Source organism: Amblyraja radiata, chromosome 6, assembly GCF_010909765.2.
Source record: "Amblyraja radiata isolate CabotCenter1 chromosome 6, sAmbRad1.1.pri, whole genome shotgun sequence".
In the NCBI taxonomy this organism is placed as follows: Eukaryota; Metazoa; Chordata; class Chondrichthyes; order Rajiformes; family Rajidae; genus Amblyraja; species Amblyraja radiata.
Window position 1 is genome coordinate 59,152,551 of NC_045961.1, and position 8,500 is coordinate 59,161,050.

The window sequence follows — 8,500 nt, forward strand, 5'->3', positions numbered from 1 at the left end:
GTGGAAGAACAATTTAGAAATTCACCTGTAATATTTGTGGTAAAGCTAATTACAATAAGCAGTTAGGGATGGATTTGCAGGGTTTGTCACAGTACTATTGGAATAACAATTATATATTTCCAAGTAATCATTGTGTGTGGCATGGAGGTTATTATACATATGTACCTGCTATCCTTGAACTTCCAATCATTGGATTGGGAATTACTGTTAATAATACCTGATGAATTGCTACAGAACATTTCATGAATAGTCACACTGGAGTGATAATGCAGCAGCGGTGGAGGGAGTGAATGATGCCAGTCAAATTAGTTGCTTTATCTTGAAAGATGATTGTGAGATATGTTCTTTGTGGATTTCGAACACATAATAAAGTTCATTTGCCAAATTGGCCAACAAAAACCCAAGCCATTCCTCTTTATTCAAGGGATCCTTACAGATAACTTCTTCGGAACGGTCTATAAACATTGCAGCCATTGAAACTATCCATAAAGGAATAACAGTCCTTTTTTTTTCTTTATTATAAATTTATTAGAAGCAATTGTACAAAAAAAGAATGACTTAACAGTTCTACGACTAGCACAGCTTCTTTTTTTTCCCTTTTTTTTATTAGAAGTAAGTACAATAATATGGTACCATAGGTACCTAGTATATATTGGCATGTTACAATTCATGTACAGCTTCTTATTATTTTTATTTTAACAATAAAAAGGAGACAGAAAAGAATAGAAAAGAAATAGAAAAGTGTGTGATATCAGAAAGTGAGAAAAGGAAAATTAGAAAAAAAAGAAAATGAAGAGAAAAGAAGCAGAGGCAGAAAGCAGAAGAATAAAGGAGAAATGGCTATTTGTTATTCTTGACCACCATTCACCCTGAAACGGATCGTTTCTATGTTTGTATTGCACCATATGCTTCTAAGAAGTTGACAAATGGAAACCAAATCCTTTAGGAGTCTGTTAGGAGGAATTGTATTTCTTCAAGATGTAGGGTTTCGAACATGTTTGAAATCCACATTTTAAGTGTTGGTATCGATGTATTTTTCCAAAATGTCAGTATAGGTTTTTTTGCCATTATTAGACTATAATTAAGGAATGATTTTTGAAACATATTCAATTTATTCTCGTCTTCCAGTAATCCAAATATAATCAATTCAGTGTTAGTATCAAGTTTTATCTTAAGTAATTTTGTGAAAAGTTCAAAGATTTCGCTCCAAAATTTGTGTAATTTTATACAAGAAACAAAATAATGTGTTATAGTGGCATTCTGAGATAGACATTTATCACAAATGGGGGAAGTATTTGGGTAGAATTGGCGCAATCTAGTTTTCGAATAATATAATCTGTGTAGAATTTTAAATTGAATTAAATTATGTCTTGCATTAATCGAACATTTATGTATATATATCAAGTTTCTTTCGGGATTTTTATCAGTAGTTCTCGTTCCCATTCTTCTCTAAGTGCCTCTGTCTGTGATAATTCTATATTTAAGATACTATTGTATAAATATTATATTAATTTCCTTGATTCAGCCTTATTGTTCATAGCACAGCTTCAATTTTAACATTTTACAAACAGAATATTAAATTGAAATAAGAAAAAGAGAGAAGAAAGGAAAGAGAAAGATGAAATAAGGTGAAAGAAGAGGAGATATGTCTGTCGACCCACCCATGCGCCCGCTCACCCAGCCTTACAATCAGTTTTGAGTTTATGTTCAACCATTGTATTGTTTAAGAAATTCAATAAAAAGAGACAATATTTTTAAAATTTGATCTGGTTTGTCAGTCAAGCCAAACCTAATTTTTTCAAGATGTAGTGTCTCTGTCATTTCGTAATTCACATCTTCACTGAGGGGACTGTTGTCTTTTTCCAAAATTTAAGTATAAATTTTTTTGCTGATATTAGACCGTAATCAATAAAGTGTCTTTGAAATACCGTTAGTTTGACACATGTCTCCGATATTCCCAGTATTATCAGTTTTATGTCTGGTTCTAGTGGAATTTTCAGTGTTTTAGAGGTAACATTAAAGACTTCCGTCCAAAATGTTTCTATTTTTGTACATAGTACAAAAGCATGGGTGGCTTCTTGAGAATGACATTTGGCACATATATCCTTGGAGATGTGTTGACCCATCTCATCCTCCAAATGAACGTCTATAAATTTCAGATGATGGAGTGTCGATGATTTGGAGGCATTGTAAATGTGGGATATCAACTTCTATGTATCTGCATATCTATTCAAACATTCATCGTCTGGACCTACAGAGGAGCAGTCTTGTATGTAGTTCTCACGTAATCCCTAACTTGGAGGTATCTGAAAAAGTTATTGTGTTCAGCTCGTATTTCTCGTGCAATTCTTGAAAGGAGGAAAGTCCCCTTCTGATAAAGGTCTCCCACATTATTGATTCCCTGATTCTTCCATTGAACAAAAAATACATCTAGAGTAGAAGGTTTAAAAGAGGGATTATTTGCAATGTGAAGAAGGAGAGACATGTTTCTTAGTTTGAGACTGAGTTTCAACTGTTTCCAGATACGGATAGTACTGTGTATTATTGGGTTATGCTCATACGTTGACTTATTCAGGGATATTGAAGACAGGACAATCGAGCCTATACAGAAAGGCAAGCAATCTTCCCTTTCCATTTTTAGCCAGTTTGCCTGTTGGTATGAATCATCCAGCCAGAAAATTATAGTTTTAATATTGGTTGCCCAATAGTAAAAGAGGAAGATAGGTAAGGCTAGTCCTCCATTTTCTTTGGATTTGCACAGATGTCTTTTGTGTATTTGGTGGCTTTTATAGTCCCAGATGAAATTAGAGACAATAGAAACAATTTTTAAAAAAACTTTTGGGAAGATATATCGGTATTGACTGGAATAAATATAGAAGTTGCGGGAGAAAGATCATCTTTACAGCATTCAGTCTACCGAGATGAGAAATAGGCAGTGTTTTCCAAAATTTAATATATGTATGGAGTTTAGTAATTAATGGTGGGAAATTTGTTTTAAACAAAAGGGAACATTTCTGGTAACGTAAACTCCAAGGTATCTGAATTTCTCAGTAACGATTCTAAAGGGAAACAGTTGGAGCTGGGTGACGTCTTGTTCTTTTATTGGCATCTTCACTTTTGTTCCAATTGATTCTATAGCCTGAAAAGGAACCGAATTGTTCTATAGTAGTTAATAAATTTGGAATATTAATTTTGGGGTTAGTAATGTATAGGAGTACGTCAACAGCATATAGGGAAATTTTATTAGAAGTATGTTTAGTATTGTATCCATATATGCCTGGATGGGTCCTGATACTCTTGGCAAGAGGTTCTATGACTAATGCAAAGAGCATCGGGGAGAGAGCGCATCCTTGTCTATTGCCCCTGAATAAATGAAATTTAGGTGAAATCATTTGGTTTGTTAGTATTCTGGCTGTCGGATTAGTAGCTTCTCCCATGAAGTGGAATTTTTCTTACACTGTGAAAAGATAAGACCATTCCACTTGATTGAAAGCATTTTAGGCGTCCAGTGAAATGATTGTTAGGTCTTCGTTTGTTATTCTCTACGAATATATTATAATAAACAGATGTCTCAAATTATAAAATGAATGATGTTTAGGTATGAACTCGGTTTGGTCTGGGTGTACTAATTTGCCAATGACTAGGCTAAGTCTATGAGTCAATGTTTGGGCTAGAATCTTCTGGTCAGTATTTAAGAGGGCAATTGCACTATAGGATCCCGGCTCTTCAAGATATTTATATTTTTTAGGAATTAACGTAATAATTGATTCTGCAAGAGTCTGTGGTAAGGTCTGTTCCTTGAATGCTTGAGCGTAGAGGCTTCGTAAGCATGGGGAAATTATGTCGTTAAATTGGTTATAACATTCGTTATTGAGCCCGTCAGGGCCGGGAGTATTTCCATTTTTCAGTGATTTAATGGTCTCTGAAATGTCCTTTATTATTATCTCTTCACCTAGTTCCTCCCGTTCCATCTCACTGAGGGATGGGAGGTTGCACTTATCAAGAAAGCTCTTCATCTTCGCTGTCGGCTTTTTTTCTTGTGACGTAGGGTTTGATAAAATTGTAGAAATCTTTCATTGATATCTTTGGGCAGTGAGAGCAATTCGCCTTTTTCTGATCTAATTTTATGTATGGTACAGTCATTCTCTAATTTGCGGAGATGTCGTGCGAAATGTTTATGCGGTTTATCGCCAAATTCAAAGTATTTTTGTTTAGTATATTGAAATGCCCTACTGATTCTTGCCGAAAGTATCTGGTTTAGTTTGAATTTGAGTGCAGCTATCTGATTGTGTTTTATTATGGACGGGTCAGCTACATTTTCTAAGCCTAATTGTTTTGTTTGTTTTTCTAATACCAATTGTTCTGCCCTATTTTTCTTATTTTGAAAGGCTTGGTATGAAATAACGCAGCCTCTAAGATAGGCGTGAAAAGTTTTCCAAAGCAAGGATGGAGAAATACCAGGAGTGTCGTTTTATCTAAAAAAAAGTTTTTATCTAAGTAAGTAAGTAAGTTTATTGGCCAAGTATTCACATATAAGGAATTTGCTTTCGTGCTCCATCCACAAGTAACAACATGACATACAGTGACAGTTACGAATGACTCAGAAAACACTAAACATTAATAATAATAAAACATTAACGATAAAACACCATTGATCAAGCATGTGAACCAACAAAATACCAGATCAAAGGGAGGCTACACATTTTTGGCTGTTGAGTAGAGCAACTACTCGTGGATAAACACTGTTTTTATGTCTGGCTGTGGCAGCTTTGACAATCCGGAGTTGCCTTCCAGAGGGAAGTGATTCAAAGAGTTTGTTGCCAGGGTGAGAGGCGTCAGAGATGATTTTGCCCGCTCGCTTCCTGGCCCTTGCAGTGTACAATTTATCAATGGAGGGAAGGTTGCAGGCAATAACCTTCTCTGCTGATTCGCTGCAGCCTCCAGGTTTCGTGCTTGGTGGCTGAGCCAAACCAGACCATGATGGAGAAGGTGAGAACAGACTCTACGATGGCTGTGTAGAATTGGACCATCATTGCCTGTGGCAGATTGTGCTTCCTCAGCTGCCATAGGAAGTACAACCTAAGTTGTGCCTTTTTGACTGTGGAGTCGATGGTAACCCCCCACTTAAGATCCTTGAAGATGATGGTTCCCAGGAACTTAAAAGACTCCACAGATGTGACTGTGCTGTTGTTTATGGTGAGTGGGGTGAGGGGAGGGGGAGCTCTCCTAAAGTCTACAATCAATTCCACTGTCTTAAGAACATTGAGCTCTAGGTTGTTGCTATGGCACCAGGATGCCAGCTGTGACACGTCCTGTCTGTAGGCAGATTCCTCCCCATCCTGGATCAGTCCAATCAGGGTTGTGTCGCCCGCAAACTTGAGAACCTTGACAGAGGTGTCTGTGGAGGTGCAGTCGTTGGTGTAGAGAGAGTAGAGGAAAGGAGAGAATACGCAGCCTTGCAGTGCTCCTATGCTGAGGTGGGTTCGAGATGTGCATTCTAATCCTCACATGCTGCTTCCTGTCTGTCAGAAAATTGGTGATCCACTGACAGAGGGGTTCAGGCACAGTCAACTCAGAGAGTTTGGAGTGTAGTAGCTCTGGCACAATGGTGTTGAATGCAGAGCTAAAATCAACAAACAAGATCCTTGGATAGGTCCCCTGGCAGTCCAGGTGCTGTAGGATGATATGCGGGCCCAGGTTGACTGCATCATCCTCAGATCTTTTGGCCCGATATGCAAACTGCCAGAGGGTCCAGCCAGGAGTTTGTGATATTTTTCAGCTTGGCAGCACAAGCCTTTCGAGTGTCTTCATGACTTCAGAGGTCAGTGCGACAGGCCTGTAGTCATTCAGACAAGTAATCCTTGCCTTTTTGGGTACAGGGACAATAGTGGAGACTTTGAAGCAGGCAGGGACAGTACATGTTTGCAGGGACTGGTTAAAAATGTCCGTATAGACCGGTGCCAGCTATCTGTACCTTCAGATAGTCACAACAACTAGCCTCTGCAAGTATTTGTGGGTTAAATCTCCAGCACGGCTTTTTATTTGCCATTCCTTCCAATTTTACAGAAAATGTAAGAGGGCAGTAATACGAAATAATAATAGTGTGTTATTTTCGATTCTAGGTATGGGGCAGAAGTTTAGAGTCAACCAGGAAATAGTCAATTCATGAGTAGAAGGAGTAGCAGGAGTATTCTCTTCCTGAAGGATTGGCAATCCTCCATTCATCCTTTATATTTGTATTATCAAATTGGACTGCGATGCATTTGGTATTAAATTGAATTTTTTATTGAAAAATTGGGGGTTATTAAAATTTGGATCGTATATGTTCACCAACGTCAAAGAAGTTTTTTTTTTTTTAAATATTTTATTTTATTAGAAGTAAGTACATTCATATGGCACCAAAGTGCCTAATATATATTTTCATAATACATTTTATGTACAGCTTCTTATTTTTTTTTGTTATAATAAAGAAAGATATGAATAAGAAAAATAAATTAGATAGTAAAGGATAGAAAGACGTGAGATATATACTGTGTGAAGAAAAATAAAAAAGACGATGAATGAAGAAAGTTGAAGAAAAGAAAATAGGAAAAAGAGAATAAGACATAAAGAAAAGATGTAAGGAGATCATTGTTTATAATCTTGACCATCCCTCGTTCAGTCCTGAAACAGCTTTACAATTGTGTTGCACCATATGATTCCAAAAAGACGACAAATGGAGACCAACTCGTTATGAATTGGTCTGATTTATCCATTAGGAGGAATCGCATTTCCTCAAGATGTGCAGTGTCCAACATGCTTGCAATCCACATTTTAAGCGTTGGTATTGATGTATTTTTCCAAAATTTAAGTATTAATTTTTTTGCTATTATTAAACCATAATTAAAAAATAAATGTTGAGATGTGTTCAATTTATTCCCATCTTCCATTACTCCAAATATAATCATTTCAGTATTAGGTTCCATTCTTATCTTAAATAATTTTGTAAACATTTCAAAAATATCACTCCAAAATCTATAAAGTTTTATGCAGGAAACAAAAGAGTGTGTTATAGTTGTGTTTTGGGATAAACATTCATCACAAATGGGGGATATATTTGGATAAAATTTGTTCAATCTTGTTTTTGAATAATATAATCCATGTAAAATTTAAAATTGAATTAGATTATGTCTTACATTAATCGAACATTTGTGAATATATATCAAGTACTTTTCCCATGAAACCTTCGCAATTTTTATCATTAGTTCCCGTTCCCACTCTTCTCTAAGTACCTCTGTCGATGGTAGGTCTATATTTAAAATACTATTATATAAATATGATATTAATTTTTGTGAGTCAGCTTTAATATTCATTGCTTCTTCCAATAATTCAGGAGTTATTTTTTGATAACCTTGTATGTATTTTTTCATGAAATCGCAAATCTGAAGATATTTAATATATTGGTTGTTTTTCAATTTAAATTTTAATTGTAATTGTTGGAATGATAGTAGGTTTCCCATTTCGTACATATCCCCGATCCTTCTAATTCCGAGACTTTCCCATTGGTTATATGTTTTATCAATAAAGGATGGTTTAAATAAAGGGTTATTCGCTATTGGCATTAACAATGATACATTTCTTAATTTTAAAGATAATTTTATTTGTTTCCAAATTCTTATTGTACCATATATAATTGGGTTCTTCGTATATATTGTGTTGTTCTGTTTTTTCGGGGAGAAGAGGATCGTTCCTATATTACAAGGAAAACAATCCTCTTTCTCCATTTTTATCCATTCTGTCTGTTGGTAGAACTATCCAGCCAATAAATTATATTCTTAATATGCACTGCCCAGTAATAATACATAAAATTCGGGAGTGAGAGTCCCCAACATCTTTTGGTTTACATAAGTGTTTTTTTTGTAATTCTATGTGATCTATAGTCCCAAATAAAATTAGTAATATTAGATTCTAATTTTTTTTAAAGTATTTTGGTATATATACCGGTATAGACTGAAATAGGTATAGTAATTGTGGTAGGAAGATCATTTTTATTGCATTTATTCTACCTAATAATGATAAAGGAAGTGTTTTCCAAAATTTAATCAGCGTATTAAGTTTATTTAATAAATGTATAAAATTAGCGTTGAATAATGCTTTATATTTTCTAGTAATCTGAATACCCAAGTATTTAAATTTTTCTGTTGCGATTTTAAAGGGAAACTTCAGTAATTGTGTAGGTTCTTGAGGTTTTAATATCATGATTTCACTTTTATTCCAGTTTATTCCATATCCAGAAAAAGACCCGAATTCCTCTATTAAATTTAATAAATTTGGTATGCTCGTTTGTGACTTTGTAATATATAAAAGTATATCGTCTGCATATAATGAAATTTTATTCTTTGAGTCCCTAGTATTATAGCCCTGAATATTTGGATGAATTATTATACTTTCTGCCAGAGGTTCTATCATAAGGGCAAATAGCAGGGGTGATAACGCACATCCCTGCCTATTACCCCTTGAT

General features: G+C 35.1%; 1 long non-coding RNA gene across 1 annotated transcript; it reads right to left on the reverse strand.

Moving 5' to 3' along the window:
• Nucleotides 1–1,311: 1,311 nt before the first annotated feature.
• On the reverse strand, nucleotides 1,312–7,240 carry LOC116974474. The gene is made up of 2 exons (XR_004412369.1): nucleotides 7,210–7,240; nucleotides 1,312–1,408 (listed from the first exon to the last, which is right to left on the reverse strand). It is a non-coding gene; the product is annotated as an uncharacterized LOC116974474 (long non-coding RNA).
• Between the last annotated feature and the right edge of the window lie 1,260 nt (nucleotides 7,241–8,500).